General features: G+C 40.9%; 1 protein-coding gene and 1 non-coding gene across 2 annotated transcripts in view; both read left to right on the top strand.

Moving 5' to 3' along the window:
• The window catches only part of LOC100380779 (glucocorticoid receptor), a 121,339-nt gene that overhangs the window by 44,915 nt on the left and 48,859 nt on the right, over window positions 1–27,565 (top strand). The window lies entirely within an intron of this gene.
• On the top strand, window positions 922–996 carry trnav-uac (transfer RNA valine (anticodon UAC)). The gene has a single exon. It is a non-coding gene; the product is annotated as a tRNA-Val (tRNA).

Here is a 27,565-nt window from a genome sequence, read left to right as displayed (position 1 = left end):
GAGATCCTGAGGCCCATTGTCGTGCCATTCATCTGCCGCCATCATCTCATGTTTCAGCATGATAATGCACGGTCCCATGTCGAGGATCTGTACACAATTCCTGGAAGCTGAAAATTGTAGCAGTTATTCCATTGCCTGCATACTCACCAGACATGTCAACCATAAAGTATATTTTGGATGCTATGGATTTACGTGTACGGCAGTGTGTTTCAGTTCCAGCCAACATGCGTATAGTAACTTCGCACAGCCATTGAAGAGGAGTGGGACAACATTGTGAAAGAGATGTCGTGCTGCACGAGGCAAATGGTCGTCTCTCCAGATACTGACTGGTTTTCTAATCCATGCCCCTACGTTTTTATTAAGGTATCGGTGACCAACAGATCTATATCCCCAGTCATGTGAAATCCATAGATTAGGACCGAATTTATTTATATTGACTGGTTTCCTCAGTAAAATCGTTTAAATTGTTGCATTTATTTTTGTTCAGTGTAGTTAGTCTGTTGTGCATCATTTTACCTGCTGCGCAAATGTCTCTCCCCTCTGGCAACGGCTCACTTGCACGCACAGGTAATGCACACACTGGTTTTTCCAGGATTTGCATTGCTTACCAAAAATGAACTATAACTGGGCAAATAACTCCTAGCAATCATTATAAACAAATTTGCCAATGCTCGTTTTGATCTCAAACGCCGCTCATGCCTGTCAATGCAGGCCTATAATAATTGTACTTTGATGCGCTGTGCAGAGATTGGGAGGACAGTGAGCAAAGCATCAGATCCGGAGGACACTTTGATCCAAATCTGATTCAATTATGAGGTGGTCCCCATAACAATCGGTATATTTTAGCTAATGATATCTAGGTCACAACAGTTTAGCCTTGGTCACCTTGTACATACAGTTCTATTGGTAATTTGTAGTGCCTTCCCTGTGGCTCAGTTGGTAGAGCATGGTGTTTACAATGCCATGGTTGTGGGTTCGATTCCCACGGGGGACCAGTACGAAAAAAAAAAAAATGTATGAAATGAAATGTATGCATTCACTACTGTGAGTCGCTCTGGATAAGAGCGTCTGCTAAATGACTAAAATGTTTAAAAAAATGTAAATGTAAAATGTAATTTCCTGTTATGGAGGTGTAAAGTGGTACTGACAGCCTTTTTAATTACTTTGCAGATTTGAAACCGACAATCATAATATCAGTCAAATATCAAATTCATAGTTTATGCTACAAAACCAACTTTATAAGAAGTTTTACTCAAAATGCCATGCATCGTTGGCAGATAAGAGGGATGCAGTTCAATGCATGATTTAATATAATTCTCCAATACATTTCTTGGTTGTCCCAAAAAATATTCCCATCACATTGTAAGTCACAGCTGGCCTGGTACATTGTCTGCTGCCTCCACCCAATCGGGATGCACTGTTTCAGTTTCAATGACTCACTATTTTGAACAAAAACAGATGACTGTAACTAAGGCTGGGAATGTCGATACAATGAAACTAGCAAGGGCAATGAGCACAAGTAAGTCATAACATGGCTAATTCGTTTTGTACATGGTCAAACCAAAGGCCCGCGGGCCGAATAAGACACACAAGCAAGTCAATAGTTGCGTGATCTACTTTATGAAATTACAGCCTGATTCGCTTGCGTCGGTGAATTCAACTTCAATTGCGCTGCTTTTGTTAACCAACAGTGAAGTTCAAGAAGAGTTAAGAAAATATTTACCAAATAAACTAAAGTAACACAATTAACAATAACGATGCTATATACAAGGAGTACCGGTACCGAGTCAGTGTGCGGGGGTACAGGTTAGTTGAGGTAATTTGTTCATGTAGGTAGTGGTGAAGTGACTATGCATAGATTAGAAATAGCCAGTTACCATATATTTATATTTACCATATCATATGGAGACAAACATAAACCTTTTACCTTATCATAAGTAGACATAATTGCAAATTATTAAATCCTTCCAATAGAAATAAAAATAACTATTTAGTAATGAATTGAACTTTAATTAAATGAGTTGACTCTTCACATGGGATGATTCCCTGAACAACAAAAGAAAGGGAATATTGAATGATCCCCAATGATCCATCGCATCTCCCAAAAACGTTTTCAACATACATCTGTAAAATGATAGTCTAGAAACTAAAGCTATGGTTGTCTTCCTCTCAGGCTTCCATGTCTTCTCCCTGGACCTCCTCAATGTCCCCCTCTTGAACATTAGACTGAGGCCTCATCTTCACTGTCACTTTCCAACCTGATTGAGGATGGCTTGTTGTCAGGCTCAAAAAGCCTCAGATTTGCCCGGATGGCCACCAATTTTTCAACCCTTGTATTGGTCAGCCTGTTGCGTGCTTTGGTGTGTGTGTGTGTGTTCCCAAACAAGGACCAGGCGGCTGATGTTGGTGGGATTTGGAGGATGATGGAGGCAACAGGGGAAAGAGCCTCAGATCTACAAATCCCGTCCACCTGGTGGTATGTTGGCATGACTGTCATGTTGCATCTCCGTCCCAAATTCCTTGCTTGGAAGTGTACTTCACAAGACTGCCAATAACCTTGCCCTCATCCAGGCCGAGGTGGTGAGACTCGGTAGTGATGACACCATAGGCCCTGTTGATTTCTGCACCAGACAGGATGCTCTTGCCAGCATACTTGGGGTCCAACATGTACACTGCGGCGTGTATGGGCTTCAGGCAGAAGTCTTCACGCTTTTTGATGTATTTCAGAACTGCAGTTTCCTCTGCTTGGAGCTACAGTGAAGTGGGCTGGGCAGTACGGATTTCTTTTCTCACATCTGCAAGCGGAGTCTGAACATCAGACAGAATGGCATTGTGTCCCTCAATCTGTGCAATGGCTACTGCTATAGGTTTCAGGCTGCTTACCACTCTCCCAAAATACATCATCCAGGAGGATCCTCTTGATGGGGCTGTCCATATCGGCAGACTGTGATATGGCCATTTCTTGGAGAGACTCTTTCCCCTCCAGGAGACTGTCAAACATCATGACAACACCACCCCAATGGATGTTGCTGGGCTGCTTCAATGTGGTGCTCTTATTCTTCTCACTTTGCTTGGTGAGGTAGATTTCTGCTGTAACTTGATGACCCTTCACATACCTAACCATTTCCTTGGCTCTCTTGTAGAGTGTGTCCATTGTTTTCAGTGCCATGATGTCCTTGAGGAGCAGATTCAATGCATGAGCAGCACAGCCAATGGGTGTGATGTGAGGGTAGGACTCCTCCACTTTAGACCAAGCAGCCTTCATGTTCGCAGCATTGTCTGTCACCAGTGCAAATACCTTCTGTGGTCCAAGGTCATTGACTGCCTTCAGCTCATCTCCAATGTGTGCTGTTGTAGAATACTGGTTGAGGGGTGGAGATTATATAGTTAATTATTCTTTGCCCACGAACATTCGACCACTCATCAGCGATGATTGCAATAGTCTCCTTTCTCTATGATTTGCTTGACCTTCACTTGAACTCTGTTGAACTCTGCATCCAGCAAATGAGTAGTTAACCTCTCTCGGGTATGTGGGACGATTTCGTCCTAGTCAACAGCCAGTGGAATCGAGTGGCGCGATATTCAAAAACCTTAAAAATGCTATAACTTCAATTTCTCAAACATATGACTATTTTACACCATTTTAAAGACAAGACTCTCGTTAATCTAACCACATTGTCCGATTTCAAAAAGGCTTTACAACGAAAGCAAAACGTTAGATTGTCAGGAGAGTACCCAGCCAGAAATAATCACACACCCATTTTTCAAGCTAGCATATAATGTCACAAAAACCAAAACCACAGCTAAATGCAGCACTAACCTTTGATCTTCATCAGATGACACTCCTAGGACATTATGTTATACAATACATGCATGTTTTGTTCAATCAAGTTCATATTTATATCAAAAACCAGCTTTTTACATTAGCATGTGACTTTCAGAACTAGCAAACTCACCTGTCCGTGAGTTCAGGTCCATATCTGAACGGTGACGCGCGGACGCATGTCGTGACAAATATTTCAAAATATTCCATTACCGTACTTCGAAGCATGTCAAACGCTGTTTAAAATCAATTTTAATGCGATTTTTTTTTCTCGTAAAATAGCGATAATATTCCGACCGGGAGACGTTGTTTTCGTTCAAACACTGAAAATAGAAAATGGTGTCTTCGCGCGCACCCGTGTCATTGTTCTCAGATCGACCACTATCCAAATGCGCTACTGTTTTTCAGCCAGGGACTGTAGAGTCATCATTCCCCGTTCTGGCGCCTTCTGAGAGCCTATGGGAGCCTTAGAAAATGTCACGTTACAGCAGAGATCCTCTGTTTTCGATAGAGGCTATAGAAGGCCAAGAAATGGTCAGAGAGGGCACTTCCTGTATAGAATCTTCTCAGGTTTTGGCCTGCCATATGAGTTCTGTTATACTCACAGACACCATTCAAACTGTTTTAGAAACTTTAGGGTGTTTTCTATCCAAATCAAACAATTATATGCATATTCTAGTTTCTAGGCAGTAGTAATAACCAGATTAAATCGGGTACGTTTTTTTATCCGGACGTAAAAATACTGCCCCCTACCCAAGAGAGGTTAAAGCATGTCTGGTTGGAGGGGTGTATGCTGGGCGAAGAACATTCAGAATTCTCTTCCAATACACATTGCCTGTGAGCATCAAAGGTGAACCAGTTGCATGCACAGCTCGAGCAAGAAATTAATCACTGTTTCTGACTACGTTCCTTCATTGAGTCTAAAAAACTTCTGATTCCAGGAGGACCATGAGCTGTTGCTATTGATATGGTGTTTGATTCATAATTTTCAGGTCGATTAGAAGTAGAGGGACTTTTGTCAGAGGTTGCTTGTTGTGAGCGCAGAGGGAACTTTATGCTCTTGGCCAGATGATTGTGCATCTTTGTTGCATTCTTCACATGTGATTTGTCACAGTATTTGCAAATGTACACAGCTTTTCCTTCTACATTAGCTGCAGTGAAATGTCTCCACACATCAGATAGTGCCTGTGGCATTTTCCTGTAAAGATTAGTAAAAATAAACAAATACAATTCCATGTACAGATAAATAGTTAAGCAGTTAGATTAAACAACTCATTTGTAAAAGAAATGTCTTAAAACGAAACATGTATGGAAACAGGTGAATTAACATTCTTCAGTTAGCAGGCTCAATCAAACTAAAACCCGCATGGAGCAAAAACTAACTAGCAGAAATTATTAACAAGTTAGAAAAGATTTTAACACACTTTGCTGTAGGCTACTATTTACAAGTTAACAAAAAATCATGAATGTCATATAAACTATATTCACCCCACCCATTATTCTAATCAAAGCTTACCAGAAAGCATGTAGTTCTTGGCTCAGACAGTGTAGTAGTGTGGGCTCAATAGCAAATAGCATCTCATTAGTGTGCAAGATCTTGAGAATCAGCTGTACATGTGATGGAAGAATGCACTGTGCATGCAGAGGGTTGCAATTCTGTTGAATTGAGGATAGTTTATCCAAAATATGCCACAAGAACTAGAATTGCATTGTGTATCCCACAATTTTTTTTTTTTTATGAATTTAAGCAAAATTCCCCAAATTCCCGGGCTTAACTTCCCATGGGAAATTTCCCGGAAAGTTTCCGACCCTTTGCAACCCTAGCTATGGCACACCGTTCTGCGTAGACACCGGTTCTGGACGAGACAGATGGTTTTATTTACAGCAGTGTTGATTTAATTGTCCGAACGCACAGCTGTTTTCGCACACTACATTGCATTCCCAAACATTCAATGAATTTATAAAAATTTGAAAATTACAATATCTCAGTGCCCGCTTGTCAGCAAAAGTAAAAAGAAAATTAAATAAATGTAATTCTTCCTGGGGGTGTATATGAACAGACTTGAATATTATTTCATGTTGGTAAAACTCTGTCAGTTCCACTTTAAGCAACATCATTTAGGACACACTCCCAGATACTGGCACAGCTGTTTGCAGTTAATCACTGTTGGTAACCTTCTTATCAAGATCTTTGGCCCTGTCTGCATTGTACGGTTTTATATTGAAGTCACTGAGTTCACCTGAGTGAAAGCTAACATCCGTGAGATGTTCCTCTTCCCTTGGGCAAGGCCAAAGATCGTTGCTCAAATTCATGCTCCATTGCCTGTCTCAAAGGAAATTTAAATTATAGATTGCAACCTCGGTATCTCCATTTCTTTCTGCCCTGCTGTACTGACTTATGTTGGTCCCCCTTCCCCTCGCTCTCTCCCCCTCTTGCTCTTGCTCGCTCCCCCTCTTGCTCTCGGCCCCCCCTATTTAGCTCTCGAGCGATTTATCGCTCTCGCCCTCTTTTTTGCTCTCCAGACCTTTCTCCCTGTTGTGGAAATGCATGCAACGTCCCTTTCTCCACTGTCCTTTTTTTTCCTCAGTAGTAATGGTGGAAATGCCCTGGCAACACAATCACAGTGAAGTGTATGTGTGGATGGTTAAGTGAGAGGTGGGAGCATTTTATGTTTTGTCTGGGTTAATGATTGGCAGTGACGAACGAAAGTAGACCTCACAACGGCCTGTTACTGTACATTGAAATCAGGACGCAGATTAAATTGCCTGGCTGGTCGCTGTGTTTATGGGCTAAAGTCGGCTGTCCGCTCAACAAAGCTAAAATCAACCATTTGTGTAAAGTTTTTATTGACTTGCCCTGTGTTGTCATTATGTCAGGGGGTTATCCGCAGACCCACGGGTAATGAATATTACTAACAACAGGTTAAAGACATTTTGGCCAAGGGATCCGTGGAATAAGTTTAGTGTGTAAAACAATAAAATGTAATGTTATTAATCTACGATTTATGTTGTTAACTCTGGGCAATATGGGTCTGGGAGGCTCACAGGGATATTGGTATCCACAGTAACCAATTATAAATGTTTCAACTGAATGCTTCTTGTATTTCCCTTTTTATTTTTTTCATTCATAAATGCACTGTGATGTAAGCTTTAAAACTGCAACGTTTTCTCTCTGCCACATGACAGAATGTGTAGTATTAAAGGAAATTGGCTTAAACTGTTAAATGTTCTCTCCGGTGCCTTTTAAAATGTTCCTTCCCAGGACCTGAGACTTGGTTCGTCCGGCCATGCACTGCCAAAGTCATAGTATAACTTTTTCTATGCATTTAAAAAAAAAAATGTTTTGTCTCACTCAAGTTGTGTTCTGATTATGTGGTGGTACCTGATGAATTTGCTATCACAAAAGGCATCCCTGGCCACAACAAGTTAAGATTCCCTGCATTATGTAACTGACAGAAAACAGATGGGTATTTTTAGGCTTCATTCAGATGGTTGTAGAAGTTCAACTGTGCTTCACATACAGTAGGCCTATGTGTCAAATAGGGCTGGCACAATTACAGTATAACCTTTGTAACCGACGGTTATGGTTGAAGACCGTCATGAAAATAAAATAACCGTCATAACCTCATTTTTGTGTGTGAAACGAACAGCTCACTGAAGATGTGACGGCCAGGCATTAGTGCGGTTGAGTCCATTGTGGCCGCAACATGGACTTAACAACATGATGAAACTTTGTTGCTCCTTGCTGGAACAAGCAAACCAGTCTTCGGTTGCCTAGGAAACTCCTCCCATAATGCAGCAGCAGCATACAGAAATAGAATGAATAGAACGGGCTTGGAACCTCTAACCCTGGCAATTTGGCTGTTAAACTCTTATGGGTGCACTCACAATGGCTTCCTGGCATTGTGATGCAATAATTTCCATGATAATGTACAATGTTCATTAAAATGATGTTAACTGATGTGGATCATGCAATGGAATGTTTAAGTGATAATGCCAGAGAAGCCTGTATTTGAAGGATATATTGGCACAGGTGTTAGGCCCGAGACTAAGTCAACCAACATATTTGAATAATCATTGACATACAGTACCTTCCGAAAGTATTCAGACCCTTTGACTTTTTCCGTATTATGTTACATTACAGCCTTATTCTAAAATGAATTAAACGTTTTTCCTCATCAATTTACACACAATACCCCAAAATGACAGAGAACAGGTTTTTAGAAATGTTTTTTCTTTTTTATACATTTCTTTGTATATATCCATAAAAAATATGCCAGCTGATGCATGATTTCAACTGGTTGAGAAAGCTGCCTGCCTGCTTGTCTGTCTCATAGATAGAATTTGAATATTGAAACAATGTTGCAAATGTCAGAGAGACAGACGGCATGGATTATATAAATCTCCTTTGTTGAAAACTAAATGTTAGTCTAAAAGAGATGTGAGAATGTCTAGATGCTTTTTAAAGTAGAGATCAACTTTTATATTGCCTGGCTGGGCTGATGACAGTGGATTGCGCAGTCAGATAGAACAGGGTAAATAGGCATTTTAACATCAGATTTAGCCGGTGGTCATTTGTGGAATAGACACCAGTTGGAATGCGGTTTTAACCGATTTAGGCCCACCCGTTGTATACATTTTTGTAATGTCAGTTGAATCAACAAGTCCCAGCACGGGTGATTTTATTTATTTGGCCCCCGCAAGAGCAATTAAAAAGAAAATCATTGTACTTAATTATTATACTGAACAAAAATGTAAAAGCAACATGCAACAATTTCAAATACTTTTTGGAGTTACAGTTCATATAAGGAAATCCGTCAATTTAAATACGTTCATTAGACCCAAATCTATGGATTTCATATGAATGGGAGTACAGATATGCATCGGTTGGTCACAGATGCCTTAAAAAAGGTAAGGGCGTGGATCAGAACCAGTCATGCCGGTTGGACATACTCTAAATTCTCTAAAACGACGTTGGTAGAGAAATGAATGAATTAATTCTCTGGCAACAGCTCTGGTGGACATTCCTGCAGTCAGCATGCCATGTACACGCTCCCTCAACTTGAAACATCTGTTGCATTGTGTTGTGGGGCAAAACTGCACTTTTTAATGGCCTTTTATTTTCTCCCAGCACAAGGTGCACCTGTGTAATGACCATGATGTTTAACTTCTGTTAAACCAGCCACATTTGTCAGGTGGATGGATTATCTTAGCAAAGGAGAAATGCTCACTAACACAGATATATACACATTTGTGCAGAACATTTGAAATAAATAAGCTTTTTGTGCGTATGGAACATTTATGGGATCTTCTATTTCAGCTAATGAAACATGGGAAACGTTGCGTTGATATATTTTTTTCAGTGTAAATCGAGCCCGTGGTTGGCCATTTGTAGAAAGCATTGCTGCTGTGTAGTGCATACGACTATTTAACTGTTTCGCCCACTCTGCCTGGCTGGCTGCATCGTCTGCAGCGTGACCTATTTTTCACTAGTTTCCATTCTGCCTTTTGACAGTGTCAGCAGAGCAAAGTTGAGTGGAATGCCATTCAGGGTGGTTTCAAGATGTACTTGATTGCTTTCATCTTTTTATCAGTTATTTCTTATGTGGACTTTTTTTGTATTTGGGCCAGCTATCTGTGGTTTACAATACTTTTAGAAAGCTCTGAGCTCCTATCGGAATTAGACTTAGAAAGACATGCCTGTTCATGACAGGTTCCATGCCTTTGGGCTTTAAAATGCGAGTCATTTTAGGACATGGATTTCCTCCCATTTATGCTACCACTCTCTTCCTTAGCAGTCTGCCAGGTGGCACCACTTGTGTTCCGCCAATGTTATCAGTAATGGCAATTGGGGAAGAGAATTTGTTAACACACTAATGAGCTAGGCATGTGTGTGTTATTCTCTGGAAACAACAATGTTTCCATATGCTTTGGCACATGAGATTATTTATACTCTACAAAGCTGGGTATTTTTGAAACCAGCGTAATGCAAATATAGGTGAGGCCTAACAAAGTTTATTTACTTTTAACGGATTCCCTGCTTCACATTTTTTTTTTAAATTACATAAAAGGATTCCCTTTGTCTTTGTGGTATTTGAGATTTGGCTCAATCGTTGTGAATCGAATCATCTGAATCAAAATAATAATTTCTGAATCATGAACAGTAGTTGGAGGAAAAAGATTAGCAGTAGCCTGCCTTTTGGATTATGTGGTTGCAAAACTTGTTTTGTAGATGCTTCAAGTTAATTTGGGCATTCAATTTATGGGACATTGCAACTCTATAGATGCTAGTCAGACTGCGAAGTAAGCACTTCTAAAGGTAAGATAAATATGACTAAACTAGAAAAAAGGTACTTCAGCTGCCTTAAAATATTTGTATGTTAGTGGGAGATGTTATGTAGAATTCAAGCTGAATATAAGCTTTAGCAGTTTGTTATATTAAGAAAAGTTAGGTCTGATTTACATAAGTAAACTTTAAAATACACTGAGTGTACAAAACATTAGGACCACCTGGTATTTCCATGACAGACTGACCAGGTGAATCCAGGTGAAAGCTATGATCCCTTATTGATGTCATTGGTTAAATCCATTTCAATCAGGGTAGATGAAGGGGAGGAGCCTGGTTAAACAGTAAATCAACTTAGTATGTCCTGAGAGACTTTTCTTTCACCACACATTTGACGAAGACCAGATTGACCATTTGTTTGTCAGACTCAAATGTCATATTGACCTATCCTCAACACCATGATAAGTAGCACAACCTTTGACTATCACATTTTGCCATTACTTACAGAGACTAGTGCTCTATGATTGGACTCTATGAAAAGGTGGGTGAGGTAACATCATGGTGTCAACACTATTACGTAGCTGTGCTTCTTAGATGAACCTCATATACTAAGTAGCAGACCCTGTAACACAGGTAGGATGGGCAAATTCTGGGAACAGTCAATATCCTGGTTGGAGGATTTCCTACTTATTCCCTATTGATTCTGGGAATCTTCTAACCGGGATTTCGGGAAAACCATGGTGTGCTTTATTTAACCATGGCGGAAATCCAAGAATTTGTAAATTGCAGCCTTTTTCTGTTCAGCATGCAATTGTTGCTGGGGTACCCATGCTTTTGGTTGTTTCCCAGAAAAGCTGCAGAAAAATTTTACCTGCTCACTGACTCTACAAGTACGTATGGTTTTTCTATAAATAATGGGGTCAATGTGTGACATTGGGATCAACATTTCAAAATGGTTTGAAACAAAAATAAAAATGTATGCAGTTCCACATGTGTACTTGGAGGAATATATGCAAATTGGCCCATAACTCTACCTATACACCAACAGGTCTAGGACTATACATCCTCTAAGCAGGGTTCATACAGACATTGGCAAGTCATTCAAGGACTTTCAGAGACTTTATCAAGCACTTAAATGTAATTTTCAAGGACGTCAATGTTATACAATTGCATAATTTATGTAATTGTACATATAGAGCCTAAAATAAAACCCCACCACGCCCCCACCAAAAAAGCATACATTTTTAGGGGGGCCACTATCACTTAAAGAATAATGCATTTTTTTAGGCCTTGCCAATGCATTGATATTCAAAATATGATTACATTCTGAAATATGTGATAATGTGGACTTGCTTAACTAAATAAATGACATGCCTGCATGGCAATTTTTCTGTGGCCTATGTGGCTGACGCAAGCACACAATAAATCCATGAATAGCGGTAGCATTAATCTCATCGCTGTTTTTAGAATCAAATCATATCAAATTGTATTGGTCACATGCAGATGTCAATGCTTGTGCTTTTAGTTCCGACAGTGCAGTAATATCTAACAAGTAATCTAACAAATTCACAACGAGTGCCTTATACACACAAATGTAAAGGGATGAATAAGAATATGTACATATACATATATGGATGAGCGATGGCCGTGCGGCATAGGCAAGATGCAGTAGATGGTATATAATACAATATATACATATAAGATGAGTAATGTAGGATATGTAAACATGATTAAAGTGGCGTTTATTTAAAGTGACTAGTGATACCTTTTATTAAGTCCATTTATTAGAGTGGCCAGAGATTTGAGTGTATGTTGGCAGCAGCCTTAATAGTCTGATGGCCTTGAGATAAAAGCTGTTTTTCAGTCTCTCGGTCCCAGCTTTGATGCACCTGTACTGACCTCGCCTTCGGGATGATAGCGCGGTGAACAGGCAGTGGCTCGGGTGGTTGTTGTCCTTGATCTTTTTGGCCTTCCTGTGGCATCGTGTGCTGTAGGTGTTCTAGAGGGCAGGTAGTTTGCCCCTGGTGATACGTTGTGCAGACCGCACCACCCTCTGGAGAGCCTTGCGATTGAGGGCGGTGCAGTTGCCGTACCAGGCGGTGACGCAGCCCTACAGGATGCTCTTGATAGGTGACAAGCCTACCACTGTAGTGTTGTCTGCAAACTTGTTGATTGAGTTGGAGGCGTGCATGGCTACGCAGTCATGGGTGAACAGGGAGTACAGGAGAGGGCTGAGAACGCACCCTTGTGGGGCCCCAGTGTTGAGGATCACTGGGGTGGAGATGTTTCCTATCTTCCCCACCTGGGGGCGGCCCGTCAGAATCCAGGACCCAGTGGCACAGGGCGGAGTCCAGACCCAGGGTCTCGAGCTTAATGACGAGTTTGGAGGGTTCTGTGGTGATAGATGGTGAGCTGTAGTCAATGAACAGCATTCTTACATAGGTATTCCTCTTGTCTAGATGGGATAGGGCAGTGTGATGGCGATTGCATCATCTGTGGACCTAATCGGGTGGTATGCAAATTGGAGTGGGTCTAGGGTAGAGGTGAACAAATGGCGGACCTCGGTCCGGACTGAGTGAAGGTTCTATCTGGACCTCAACACATTTCTCATAAATAATTGTTAAATTAAATACTGATGAAGCAACACTTTTTTTCAATGTACACATACAGCGCAGCTGGGAAGGTCCCAGACAGCACCCCGTACTGCTGTGTGTTGTCCAATCACGTGCATTATTTAACCTGTTTGGGCTAGGGGGCAGTATTGAGAATTTTGGAAAAAATATGTGCCCATTTTTAACTGCCTCCTACACCAACTCAGAAGCTAGAATATGCATATTATTGTTCAGGTTTGGATAGAAAACACCCTAAAGTTTCTAAAACTGTTTGAATGGTGTCTGTGAGTATAACAGAACTCCTATGGCAGGCAAAAACCTGACAAGGTTTCATGCAGGAAGTGGCCTGTCTGACAAGGAGTCGTGCGTCTTGCATCTGTTTATTGAAGAGTAAGGATCTTAGCTGTAACGTGACAATTCCCAGGGCTCCAATAGGCTCTCAGAACCCGGGAAAAACCTGAACGATGACGAGGCAGCCTCTGGCTGAAACAGATTATCGCCTTATCCAAGTGGCCGATCAGAGGACCATTGAATGAGGCGCATGCACGATTCGCCCCCGTGGAGAAATTTCATTCGGCTGTTTAGCTTATTGCAGATTCCCGGTCGGAATATGATCGCTTTTCTACGAGATAAATGGCATAAAAATTGGTTTTAAACAGCGGTTGACATGCTTCGAAGTACGGTAATGGAATATTTAAATTAATGGCAGGCTTCTACTTCTCTGTGGTTGGTCCATAGCCATCGCCGCCCGATGCGGCGACGACCGTTACGTGGTTACCATTCGTATAGTGTCTAGAACGCACGAACAATACAGAGGATATTTGGATATAACGATGGATTATTTGGGACCAAACCTACATTTGTTATTGAAGTAGAAGTCCTGGGAGTGCATTCTGACGAAGAACAGGAAAGGTAAGAACATTTTTCTTATAGGAAATAGGATTTTGGTGAAGGCTAATCTTGCCGGGTGTCTAAATAGCTAGCCGTGATGGCTGGGCTATGTACTTAGAATTTTGCAAAATGTGCTTCATCCGAAAAGCTATTTTAAAATCGGACATATCGAGTGCATAGAGGAGTAATGTATCTATAATTCTTAAAATAATTGTTATGCTTTTTGTGAACGTTTATCGTGAGTAATTTAGCAAACTGTTAGTAAATTCCCCGGAAGTTTGCGGGGGGTATGCTTTTTCTGAACGTCACATGCTAATGTAAAAAGCTGTTTTTTGATATAAATATTAACTTGATTGAACAGACATGCATGTATTGTATAACATAATGTCCTAGGTGTGTCATCTGATGAAGATCATAAAAGGTTAGTGCTGCATTTAGCTGTGGTTTGGGTTTTTGTGACATTATATGCTAGCTTGAAAAATGGGTGTGTGATTATTTCTGGCTGGGCACTCTCCTGACATAATCTAATGTTTTGCTTTCGTTGTAAAGCCTTTTTGAAATCGGACAGTGTGGTTAGATTAAGGAGAGTCTTGTCTTTAAATAGCTGTAAAATAGTCATATGTTTGAGAAATTGAAGTAATAGTATTCCAAACGATTCAAAAATCGCGCCACTGAATTCAGGTGGCTGTTACGTAGGTGGGACGAATTCGTCCCGCCTTGCCCATAGAGGTTAAATCACTTCATGAAACTCAGTCAATCAAAACGAATGTTTACAATGCATGTTAGGAGACTGATGTTGTCAGATTGAGAGACCGCGAGAGGAGAAATGATAATGTCGTGCGCAAAAGTCAGGAAAGTCGATACAGAAAATCAAGCTTTCAAAGAGGAGTGGACAGAGAAATATGCCTATATTATTCCCACAGCGAGTGTCAAACCACTCTGCCTGATATGTTCAGAGACCGTGGCTCTAATAAAAAGTGCCAATGTGAAGCGCCACTACGAGACAAAGCACAGATCTTTTGAGCAAACATATCCACATCAGTCAGGTGAGGGCACGCAAAATAAACTAACTCAAAGCCCAGTATGATCGATCCACCAGTCCTCTCCCTTGCATTCACTGCCCAACAACGTGCAAACGAATGTTCACTAAAAATAGCTTGGATTTTGGGTCAACACCAAATGCCATTTACTGACAGTGGAGTGGTGATGGAGTGCGTGAATGCTGTTGCTGAAACTTTACTTGACTGTAAACAAAAAGACGAGCTGTGTGAAAAGATCAAGCAAATCCCAATGTCACATACAACAACGGCAAGAAAGGGTGAAATACTAACAGGATGTATTAAAACAGCTTGATGAATCTAATCGGAGTGCACCATGCATAGCATTAGCTGTTGATGAATCTACTGATGTGAGTGATAATGACCAGCTTCTGGTTTATGTTATATTTTACCACACAGAGAAGGAATTCTGTGAAGACCTGTTATGTGTAACACCACTCGAGACACATATAAGAGGAAAGGACATACAGTTGAAGTCAGAAGTTTACATACACTTAGGTTGGAGTCATTAAAACTCGTTTTTCAACCACTCCACAAATTTCTTGTTAAGAAACTATAGTTTTGGCAAGTCGGTTAGGACATCTACTTTGTGCATGACACAAGTCATTTTTCCAACAATTGTTTACAGGCAGTGAATTATAAGTGAAATAATCTATCACAATTCCAGTGCAAATGATGTCATGGCTTTAGAAGCTTCTGATAGGCTAATTGACATACTTTGAGTCAATTGGAGGTGTACCTGTGGATGTATTTCAAGGCCTACCTTCAAACGCAGTGCCTCTTTGCTTGACATCATGGGAAAATCCAAAGAAATCAGCCAAGACCTCAGAAAAAAAAATGTAGATCAAGTCGGGTTCATCCTTGGGAGCAATTTCCAAACGCCTGAAGGTACCACGTTCATCTGTACAAACAATAGTATGCAAGTATAAACACCATGGGACCACGCAGCCGTCATATCGCTCAGGAAGGAGACTCGTTCTGTCTCCTAGAGAACGTACTTTGTTGCAAAAAGTGCAAATCAATCCCAGAACAACAGCAAAGGACCTTGTGAAGATGCTGGAGGAAACAGGTGCAAAAGTATCTATATCCACAGTAAAACGAGTCCTATTTCGACATAACCTGAAAGGCCGCTCAGCAAGGAAAAACCACTGCTCCAAAACCTCTATTAAAAAAGCCAGACTACGGTTTGCATTTGCACATGGGGACAAAGATCGTAATTTTTTGAGAATTGTCCTCTGGTCTGATGAAACAACAATAGAACTGTTTGGCCATAATGACCATCGTTATGTTTGGAGGAAAAAGTGGGAGGCTTGCAAGCCGAAGAACACCATCCCAACCGTGAAGCACGGGGGTGGCAGCATCATGTTGTGGGGGTGCTATGCTGCACTTCACAAAATAGATGGCGTCATGAGGGAGGAAAATGATGTGGATATATTGAAGCAACATCTCAAGACATCAGTCAGGAATTTAAAGCTTGGTCGCAAATGGGTCTTCCAAATGGACAATGACCCCAAGCATACTTCCAAAGTTGTGGCAAAATGGCTTAAGGATGACAAAGTCAACATATTCGAGTGGCCATCACAAAGCCCTGACCTCAATCCCAAGTTCAACAATTTAAAGGCAATGCTACCAAATACTAATTGAGTGTAAACTTGTAACCCACTGGGAATGTGACGAAAGAAATAAAAGCTGAAATAAATATTTCTCTCTACTATTATTCTGACATTTCACATTCTTAAAATAAAGTGGTGATTATAACTGACCTAAAGACAAGGAATTTGTACTAGGATTAAATGTCGGGAATTGTGAAAACTGAAATTTAGTTTTTATGTATTTGGCTAAGGTGTATGTAAACTTCCGACTTCAACTGTACATGGCCATAAAGGAGATGCTGAGAAAGAGGGGAATGCATCTAAAACAATTTGTCTCTATCACCTCAGACGGTGTCCCTGCCATGATAGGAAGAGAGGAGCTGTGGCACAGTTGAAAGAGGACAACCCTGATCTCACAGCTTACCACTGCATCATTCATCAGTCTGTGCTGTGCGCCAAGCTGTCAGAAGGGTATGCTGAAGTGATGTATACAATGATGAAACTCATCACCTTGCTCAGGGCATCCTCATCTCATCAACATTGCCTGCTGAGAGAATTCCTGAAATAAGTTGAGGCAAATGACATACGGCTGCACAACAACGTAAGATGGCTCAGAAAAGGCAGTGTGTTGGAACGGTTTTAGTCCATTCGAATGGAAATAACAGCTTTCCTAGTACAGCTCGAGAGTCAGATGGCAAGACGAGAGCAAAATGGATATTGTTGCTTTTTTTGGTAGACATCACACCTTATTAATTAATGAGCTCAATGTGATTTGATGACGTCTGTCCGCTTCCAGAGGAAACTGGAAGTGTTCAAGGAAGTTCTTCAAGAAGACTGTGCACACTTCCCAAAAGTGCAGGACTCTATTTTCTCTCTACTGGCGCTTAGCTTGTTTGATTGCCTTGCGGAGGGAATAACTACACTGTTTGTATTCGGTCATGTTTCCAGTCGCCGAGCCATGATTTAAAGCGGTGGTTTGCGCTTTCAGTTTTACGCGAATGCTGCCATCAATCCACGGTTTCTGGTTAGGGAAGGTTTTAATAGTCAGTGGGTACAACATCTCCGATGCACTTGCTAATAAACTTGCTCACCGAGTCAGCGTATACGTCAATGTTATTGTCTGAGGCTACCCGGAACATATCCCAGTCCACGTGATCGAAGCAATCTTGAAGTGTGGAATCTAATTGGTCAGACCAGCGTAGGATGGGAGAAACAAAATGGTGTCTTGGTCAGATTTGCTGAAGGGAGGGCTTTGTATGCATCGTGAAAGTTAGAGTAGCAATGGTCCAGAATGCTACCTGCTCGTGTCGAGCATTCGATATGCTGATAGCTTTGTTAAAATCCGGGGCTACAATAAATGCAGCTTTAGGATATAAGGTTTCCAGTCCAATGAAGTTCTTTCAGGGCCGTCGAGGTATCTGCTTGGGGGGGATATACACGGCTGTGACTAATCGAAGAGAATTCTCTTGGTAGATAATGCGGTCGGCATTTGATTGTAAGGGATTCTAAGTCAGGTGAACAAAAGGACTTGAGTTCATGTATTTTGTTATGATTACACCATGAGTCGTTAATCATAAGGCATACACCCCCGCCCTTCTTCTTACCAGAGAGATGTTTGTTTCTGTCGGAGCGATGCGTGAAGAAACCAGGTGGCTGTACCGACTCTGACAACATATACCGAGTGAGCCATGTTTCCGTGAAACACTGAATGTTACATTCTCTGATGTCTCTCTGGAAGGCAACTCATGCCTTAATTTCATCCACCTTGTTGTCTAGAGATTGGACATCAGCGAGTAATATGCTCGGAAGCGGTAGATGGTGTATGTGTGTAAAATACTTAATTTTCTGGGCTAACAATGTAAGAAATAATACATAAACAAATTACTGCAGAGTTTAAGGACCTGAGGCGAGGTGACCATCTCTGTCGGCGACCAAAATCCAGGTTCCTTTTGTAATGGAAGGATTTGTATGGAAAGCCAAGTTGATGCAAGAATTAGATGTTGTCGTCCTCATAATCACTGCATGTGTTTTACCGCAACAGAGTCGCGCAACACCCTTCAATTCAAGCATCGGGAAACAAACGGAAGTGGCTACATCTCTCACAAAAACAGATCAAAAATGAAATCATGGATAATTATCAGGGAACAAGAGAATTTATAAATTGGCAACAATAATTAAACACTTTTCTAGCACCAAATTCAGGAAATGTCTCATTTAAGGTAGGCCTGTTTTAGTGCTTCCAGAGCTCCAAATTCAAGTAGGCTACTTTCCAGCCCCTTATATTGTTTAAAATTGCATGTGATAAAAATCCCAAAGTATCCCTTCAATAGGAATAGCGCTGGGTGTTGCGCAATAGGTTATCCTACACAATTGCACACATTATACGAAGTGTCCAATCCGAGGCACAAAAAAATATGAAAACATTAACCCATTACTGTGACGCTTTCTGTTTAACCTAACGAGACCCTGCTGTAAATCAACAGAACAACATCAATTCTCTAGGGATATTAGATCCAACGTGGATCCAGGCACAACTGTCTTCACCGGCATAACGAATGAAACACCAAAATATTCTGGACATTCCTCGTGAACACTTTTTTCCCCAGTAAAATTGCATGTGCTATCACAACAGCTGTTGTCACTTGACTGTCATTCAGAAAATTCCTTCCTGGATCAGATGATGATGTGAATAATATCACAATGTAATTAAGCAGCTCAACACCAAATGCGCATCCAACAAGTATTATGCATAATTATTGAAGAACCACAATGACAGTATTGATTTAGGTTTTAAGTATCAAGGTAAGGTGACCGTTTGCAAAATCGGATGCTTCTAACCGAAATCTCATGCATTTTTAGAGCTAGTTCGGCAAAAAAAAATTGAACCCAGGGGGCCTGGCCTTCTACTTTTTCTATTTGGCTGGCTACTCTATGTACTTGGCAAAAACACTGGGAGCATGAAGAAACACGTTTTGCAACCATGTGCTTTTAGATTTGGGCCACTCTCAAAGCTGATTTGTTATTGGAAAAACATAATCATACAGTATTGCGGTATTATTGTTGGTTTTTGGTAAGTTTTGCATTGCAAGCTATTGTGCTTATGCAATTTGTTTTTGTTTTAAACAGAGGGATGTTTATATCATGAGATGTATGTTTACTTTTTATGTAAATATTTACATTGCACTGTTTTCTTCTCTCCTATATGTCTTAAAATGAGTAATAGGCACAAATTCTGGCCTGTGGTGTTTTCTGTTTCCAGTCGCATACAATAAAGCTGACGTTTCCATTGGCCATGGCTGAAGCATTAATGTGCTAAATGAAAGGTAATCTCATAAGGGCAACAGGGAAATTGTGCTTTGTGCTCTGGAGGCAGTGTCATCCATCTGCTTTAGCACCAAAGAGGTGTCAGGAGCAAATTGAATCAGGGGGTGCAAATCAAGGTCCCCAGCAATGGAGACATGAGACATCTTTTATCACTGGACCCCGGCAATAAACGGCTCCATTATAGGATACCCTCACCTAGGCTAGGGATGCATCCCAAATGGAACCCAATTCCCTATGTAGTGGACTACTTTTGACCATGGCCCATAGGAATCTGGTCAAAAGTAGTGCACTACATAGGGAAGGGAATAGGGTGCCATTTGGGATACAGCCTAGAACTATGTTTCCTAACAGTCTCTGACTGAGGAAGCCCAGACACCCCTCACGTTAGTATTTTCTGCAGAGGATGGGAGTGTGCTTGAAAAGGAGACTACTGTTGATCTATACTGCAGGGGGCAGGAGTGACAGATTGTGACGGGCCGGTCTGCTTCGGACAGTGCCCTTTGGCATATCTCCACAGGCTGCATGCCTTCCTGGAGATATTTGTCCTCATGTTGATTCTCCAAAATGGGAGCAGGAGCCATTTTGTATCAAATCTAATTTTATTGGTCACATACACGTGTTTAGCAGATGTTATTGCGGGTTTAGCGAAATGCTTGTGCTTCTAGTTCCAGCAATGCAGCAATTTCTAATAAGTAATATCTAAAAATTTCACAACATATACCCAATACACACACATCTAAGTCAGGAATATAATTAAGAATGTATACCTATATGGATGAGCAATGTCAGAGCAGCATAGACTAAGATGCAGTAGGGCAGATTCTCCTGGTTCTGAATCTTGGCCTGCCCTCGTATGTCTTAGTGTTTCCCCAGTCCGTCTGTCTGTGGCTGTGTGTCCTAGTCTTGCACGTTGCCCTTCCTCACTTTACTACTGTAAAACAGTTTGGGGAATGAACTGTAGCGCTTGGTATCAGTGTCACAGACCTTCAGTTTTAGAATTGAGACCCCGCTTAGCATTCTGGTACAAATCTAATTTAGGACATTGAAATACAGCATTTAACACCCATACCCCCCCCCCCCCGGTGAAAAGGCCAATGATTCTAAGAGAATAGAGCTGAAACATTTTAGTTTCTGAATGAAAGTGCTGTCTTTCATTGGCAGCGTCAATGGAAATTGTTGGTAATGAGAAACATGGAATGGATGCTTTCATACTCACCCTTTATTAATCAGAAAGAGCGAAGTCTTACACACACACATCCAACCTTGGAAGAAGTTGATGATTTTAAGTCTTATTGTTAGTCACTTCTTTACCAGGTTTCGTTTCTGCTTCTCAACAGTAACTGTTGGGTTGTTCCATGTAATTTCAGCAAGCCATGACTAGAGGTCGACCGATAATGATTTTTCAACGCCGCTACCGATACCGATTATTGGAGGACAAAAAAAAAAGCCGATACCGATTAATCGGCCGAGTTTAAAAAAAAATGTATTTGTAATAATGACGACTACAACAATACTGAATGAACACTTTTTTAATTTAATATAATACATCAAAATCAATTTAGCCTCAAATAAATAATGAAAGGTGTTCAATTTGGTTTAAATAATGCAAAAACAAAGTGTTGGAGAAGAAAGTAAAAGTGCAATATGTGCCATGTAAGAAAGCTAACGTTTAAGTGCTTTGCTCAGAACATGGGAACATATGAAAGCTGGTGGTTCCTTTTTAACATGAGTCTTCAATATTCCCAGGTAAGAAGTTTTAGGTTGTAGTTATTATAGGACTATTTCTCTCTCTACCATTTGTATTTCATATACCTTTGACTATTGGATGTTCTTATAGGCACTTTAGTATTGCCAGTGTAACAGTAAAGCTTCCGTCCCTCTCCTCGCTCCTACCTGGGCTCGAACCAGGAACACATCGACAACAGCCACCCTCGAAGCAGCGTTACCCATGTAGAGCAAGGGGAACAACTACTCCAAGTCTCAGAGCGAGTGATGTTTGAAACGCTATAAGCGCGCACCCGCTAACTAGCTAGCCATTTCACATCGGTTACACCAGCCTAATCTTGGGAGTTGACAGGCTTGAAGTCATAAACAGCGCAATGCATTGCGAGGAGCTGCTGGCAAAACGCACGAAAGTGCTGTTTGAATGAATGCTTATGAGCCTGCTGGTGCCTACCACCGCTCAGACTGCTCTATCAAATCATAGACTTAATTCTAATATAATAAACACACAGAAATACGAGCCTTTGGTCATTAATATGGTAGAATCCGGAAACTATCGTCTCGAAAACATTTTTTTTTTCTTTCAGTGAAATACGGAACCGGTCCGTATTTTATCTAACGGGCGGCATCCCTAAGTCTAAATATTCCTATTATATTGCACAACCTTCAATGTTATGTCATAATTACGTAAAATTCTGGCAAATTAGTTCGCAACGAGCCAGGCAATGAACGCAAGAGCAGTGACACAATTTCATGTTAGCAGGCAATATTAACTAAATATGCAGGTTTAAATAGATATACTTGTGTATTGATTTTAAAGAAAGGCATTGATTTTTATGGTTAGGTACATTGGTGCAACGACAGTGCTGTTTTGCAAATGCGCTTGTTAAATCATCACCCGTTTGTCGAAGTAGGCTGTGATTCGATGAGAAATTAACAGAATCCGCATCGATTATATGCAAGGCAGGACACGTTAAATAAACTAGTAATATCATCAACCATGTGTAGTTAACTAGTGATTATGTTAAGATTGATAGTTTTTTATAAGATAAGTTTAATGCTAGCTAGCAACTTACCTTGGCTTCTTGCAGCCCTCGCGTAACAGGTAGTCAGCCTGCCATGCAGGCTCCTCGTGGAGTGCAATGTAAGGCAGGTGGTTAGAGCGTTGGACTAGTAACCAGAAGGTTGCAAAAACGAATCCCCGAATCCCCCTGAACAAGGCAGTTAACCCCCGTTCCTAGGCCGTCATTGAAAATAAGAATGTGTTCTTAATCTGACTTGCCTAGTTAAATAAATGTGTAAAAAAAAAAATCGGTGGCCAAAAATACCAATTACCGATTGTTATGAAAACTTGAAATCGGCCCTAATTAATCGGCCATTCCGATTAATCGGTCGACCTCTAGCCATGACACCTACCCTCTCAGATTGTTCTGAAATCGTGTCTGTAGTTAGAAACAAAACACACAAGCATTCCTGCAACATTATTTTGTTGAAAGACGATTTGATCTCTGAGAAATTTAAGCTAATTGATTGCACCTAAATTGGCCATTTCAATTTATAGGATTCATACAATATTTAATAAATATAGTACCCAACATCCGATTTGCACAAACACTGGTCCAAATACCAAGACAGTCGTCAAGAGGGCACAACAAAGCCTATTCCCCCTCAGGAGACTGAAAAGATTTGGCATGGGTCCTCAGATCCTCAAAATGTTGTAAAGCTGCACCATCGAGAGCATCCTGACTAGTTGCATCACTGCCTGGTACGGCAACTGCTCGGCCTCCGACCGCAAGGCACTAGAGAGGGTAGTGCGTACGGCCCAGTACATCACTGAGGCCAAGCTTTCTGATATCCAGGACCTCTATACCAGACAGTGTCAGAGGAAGACCCCAAAAATGTCAGACTCCAGCCACCCTAGTCATAGTCTGTTCTCTCTGCTACCGCACGGCAAGTGGTACCGGAGCGCCAAGTCTAGGTCCAAGAGGCTTCTTAACAGCTTCTACCCTCATCCTTAAGACTTCTGAACATCTAATCAAATGGCTACTCAGACTATTTGCATTGCCCCTCCCCCCCATCTTTAACTCTGCTGCTACACTGTTTATTATCTATGCATAGTCATTTAACTCTACCTACATGTACATATTACCTCAATTACCTCGACTAACCTGTGCCCCCACACATTGACTCTGTACCGGTACCCCCTGTAAACAGCCTTGCTATTGTTTTTACTGCTGCTCTTTAATTATTAAAATTTATTTTTTCAACAATGCAGTTAAGAAAAAATAAGTGTTAAGGGCTTGTACGTAAGCATTTCACTGTAAGGTCTACACCTGTTCGGTGCATGTGACAAATACAATTTGATTTAATTAAGATGTGAGGAATCCAAATAAATTGTCAAACGCCAGCCACCCCAGTATACATTATCAGTTCTCTGTTTTGACAAGTTGTATGAAACTGCGACTTGGAGTGTTGTTTATTCATATTATGTAATGCAGGGATCATCAACTAGGTTCAGGCGCGGGCATATATTTTTTTTTTATTGAGCAGATGGTCAGTGGGCCAGAACATAATTGCAAAATAATTGTAGACTGCAAATTGACTGCAAGAAGCCCCAACAGAAATAAAATGTCACTAAAACATAATTTCAAACCTTGCTTACATTTGTATACTGTCATGTCTCTCTATTATGCTCTGGAATACTTAGGAACAGATTTCTAAAACTAAAATCACTTGGAGCTGATTTCCTGGTGTTTTTAGTCTTTTGTCCAAAAATGAAAGTTCCCAAAAATGTAAATACCCCCCAAAAATTCTCATAACTTGGGAGGCCAAATAAAACCACAGGCCGCCAGTTGGGCAATCCTGATGTAATGTATTCTCAGTGAATCTGGGGGTTCCTCACACTTAATCATTGCTAAGAAGAGGTTTTTGTGCAAATCGGATGTTGGGTACTATATTTATTGAATACTATGTGAATCCTATACATTTGAAATGGATAGTTTGCACCCAATCAATTAGCTTCATTTCTCAGAGATCAAAGTATATTTCAACAAATTGTTACAGAAATGCTTATCCAACTACAGAAACAATTCCAGAACAATCTGAGATGGTTGGTGTCAATCCTCTTGTGTTTTTTGAGGTGGAACAACTCTGTTGTTTACTATCTCCTCAGCCACACATTGGCAGAAAAAAAAAAAGTGAAATGGGTCGATGTGGTGATTCGGTAGACTAGATTAGTTTTTGTTGTTGCTATCTTTACAACAGTAATCCAATGGCCATCAGTATTATGTGTCAAAATCCCCACTCACTCAGCCCAGCGTGGCTTCATGAATGCACCGCATGAGTTAGGAAACAAGGGAAGCGTTATAATGGTCATAAGGTTCCTTTCCAGTGGCCAAAGGGCCACTTTAATTCACAGGGCAGTGCAACACAGAGAGATGCCATGTGTGTCTGGATGTCTCTGGGTTGATGAATTTGATAATCCCATGATTTGCATTGCTTTTATACTCTCACTGCTTGTAGTGGGATGGGATTGGCTGGGAAGTGCTATGTTGGCAAGCCCAGATGAACCTGTAATAGAAAAAGATGGGTGATGGGCAGAGTAGCTAGAGGGAGTTATGTACCTAATGCGGTCTCACTCACAATGAGAATGACTTTTTAGAAGGCATTTCAAATTAACATTGAGCTAAATTTCTCCACTAGCCCCTTAGGTGATAAGTCACCCGCCTCCACTGTCAGTTACAGCCGCCTCCCCTGTCAGTTACAGCCGCCTCCCCTGTCTGTTACAGACAGACGCCTCCCCTGTCTGTTACAGACAGACGCCTCCCCTGTCTGTTACAGACAGACGCCTCCCCTGTCTGTTACAGACAGACGCCTCCCCTGTCTGTTACAGACAGACGCCTCCCCTGTCTGTTACAGACAGACGCCTCCCCTGTCTGTTACAGACAGACGCCTCCCCTGTCTGTTACAGACAGACGCCTCCCCTGTCTGTTACAGACAGACGCCTCCCCTGTCTGTTACAGACAGACGCCTCCCCTGTTGCATTGCCTAGTTAAAGGTTTAAAAAAAGTACATAAACATTACAACTTGCTCTTCTTTTTCCTGGTCTTTTTTTGTTTGCCTTTCAGGATATTTTTCCCAGACCCCTGGGTCAGTGAAATAGACTGAAACGCAATCTAGGTGTGAAAGAACAGAAGCTCTTTTGGGTTTTCTCCTCAATTGTGATTTGTGTTAATTGATTTGACATTGGAGGATGCAGCGGTTCCCCTATATTCATCCTAGGGGGAAACACTGGGAAGGATGAAAGTTCCCACCAGGTGCACTTTCACGACCTCCCTGTCAATGCTTGCTCAACGTCATCGTGACTGGCACGATCTCATTTGACATGCTCAAACCAGATACAATGTGACGCCACTCCCCATGTTTTTAGATACATACGCCCTTACACTCTGGATAGCCTTTTAGACTACTTTAATACAGAAAATAATTTTGTTTGTTGAATTGGACATTGCCTTATTTTGCCATTTTCTCTACAGTAATATTTGATGAGATGGCATATTTTATTTAAGTTTGGTTGATTTTTACAACATGCCGATGTTTCTAAACTGCAGTATATTTCTCTTATCACACTACTCTCTTGAGAAATCATTATTTATTCCTTGTTCTGACAGTTTCAATTTACATAATATGTACATACACTTTTTATTTCACATTAGCATCGGGTATGTCATGAGCCAAGAGTGGTTTTGGTTGACGTTCTTGCTTCGCAGCGTAAAAATACCGTAAGTGTCACAGTAGCCACTAGCCAGGAGGCTAAGCATTGCAGACTATATTAGTCCTGCACTCTTTTAATTATTGCAACAAAACCATATTACACTCTTGAATAACACAACAATTCAGAAGCATGTGCAGACAATTGAAGGTTTTATTTTCTTGTCTGTAATATCGCTACATTTTTGCTTCAAGACAAAATCACAGTTACTGCTAATTTAAGCAAACAATATGTCTATCAAGTAACGCTAGCCTATCACCAGAGGATTTTAGCTCAACGGCTAAATTAGTATACAGTATTAGTGATTTTAAATACTTGGATGGCTTACAACTTCCTTGAGCTAAATCAAGACAAGACCCATGTACTAATTGTTGGAGCCAAAGCACAGCGAGAGAATCTGGCCGCACATTCTAATTCACGGGCAAAAAAGATAAAACACCAGGTAAAAACCCTAGGTGTTATTTTATATTCTGAACTCTATTTCGAATCACACATTAGGAATGTGACCAAAATAGCTTAAAACAACTGAGGAACATTGCCAAGGTGGGGCTGTTTCTCTCAGGCTGAGCGACTCATCCATGAGTTTATTACAAGCAGGCTTGACTACTGTATTGCTCTCCTGTCTGTTCTACCCAAGAAAGCCATTGGTCAGCTGCAAAACATACAGAATGCTGCAGCACGGGTACTGACCAAGACCATATGGAGAGCACACATTACACAGGTTTTAAGGTCTCTGCACGGGCTGCCTGTGAGTTTTAGAATTCATTTTAAGATTTTTATTTTTAAATCAATCCATGATTGTGCATGTGCTCCCCAATACATGTCAGATGTGCTTTTAATTATGTACCCAGTAGGTCCTCTCACTGGCCTTTTTAACTATCCCAAAGCCTAGGACCAAGAGGCATGGAGAGGCAGCCTTTAGTTACCATGCCCCCAGCCTCTGGAATAGCCTGCCAGAGAATCTGGGGGGGCGAAACTGGACATTTTTAAAAGAGATCTTAAAACATCTTTTTAGCTTTGCTTTTCCTCAGGGTGCCTTTTTGTTGTTTCAATTTTATAATTATTTAGTTTTTTATCCTCTGTTGTGTGGTAAATATTAAATATTGTTTCTATTTTCATTGTTTTTATTAGTTTTTTTCCCTGTGAGGCACATTGTTTCATTCCATGTCTGAAATATCAGAAATGAATGCTTCTAATACTAATATAAAAGTACAGTAGGCCTACCTTACATCATTACAACAAGCCATGCTTCATTTTTATCAATGTCATGCAAATCATTAGGCTACATGTGGTAAAAGCAAATTGCGACTAAAAACATAGGTATAATTCACCAGGGAGTTGAGCTATTGAGCTGGCCATTCCCAACACCCCAAAATAAAATGCATATAGATCATACATTATAGGTTTTTTTCATTTATAACATTGTGTGGCGATTTCCTTCTATCCTTTTTGAAGAGATGAGCACAGCAAGGCCGCCGGCAAACGT

Source organism: Salmo salar, chromosome 04 (genome assembly GCF_965601325.2).
Source record: "Salmo salar chromosome 04, fSalSal1, whole genome shotgun sequence".
Taxonomy (NCBI): Eukaryota; Metazoa; Chordata; class Actinopteri; order Salmoniformes; family Salmonidae; genus Salmo; species Salmo salar.
This window is presented reverse-complemented; position numbering and strand designations above follow the sequence as displayed.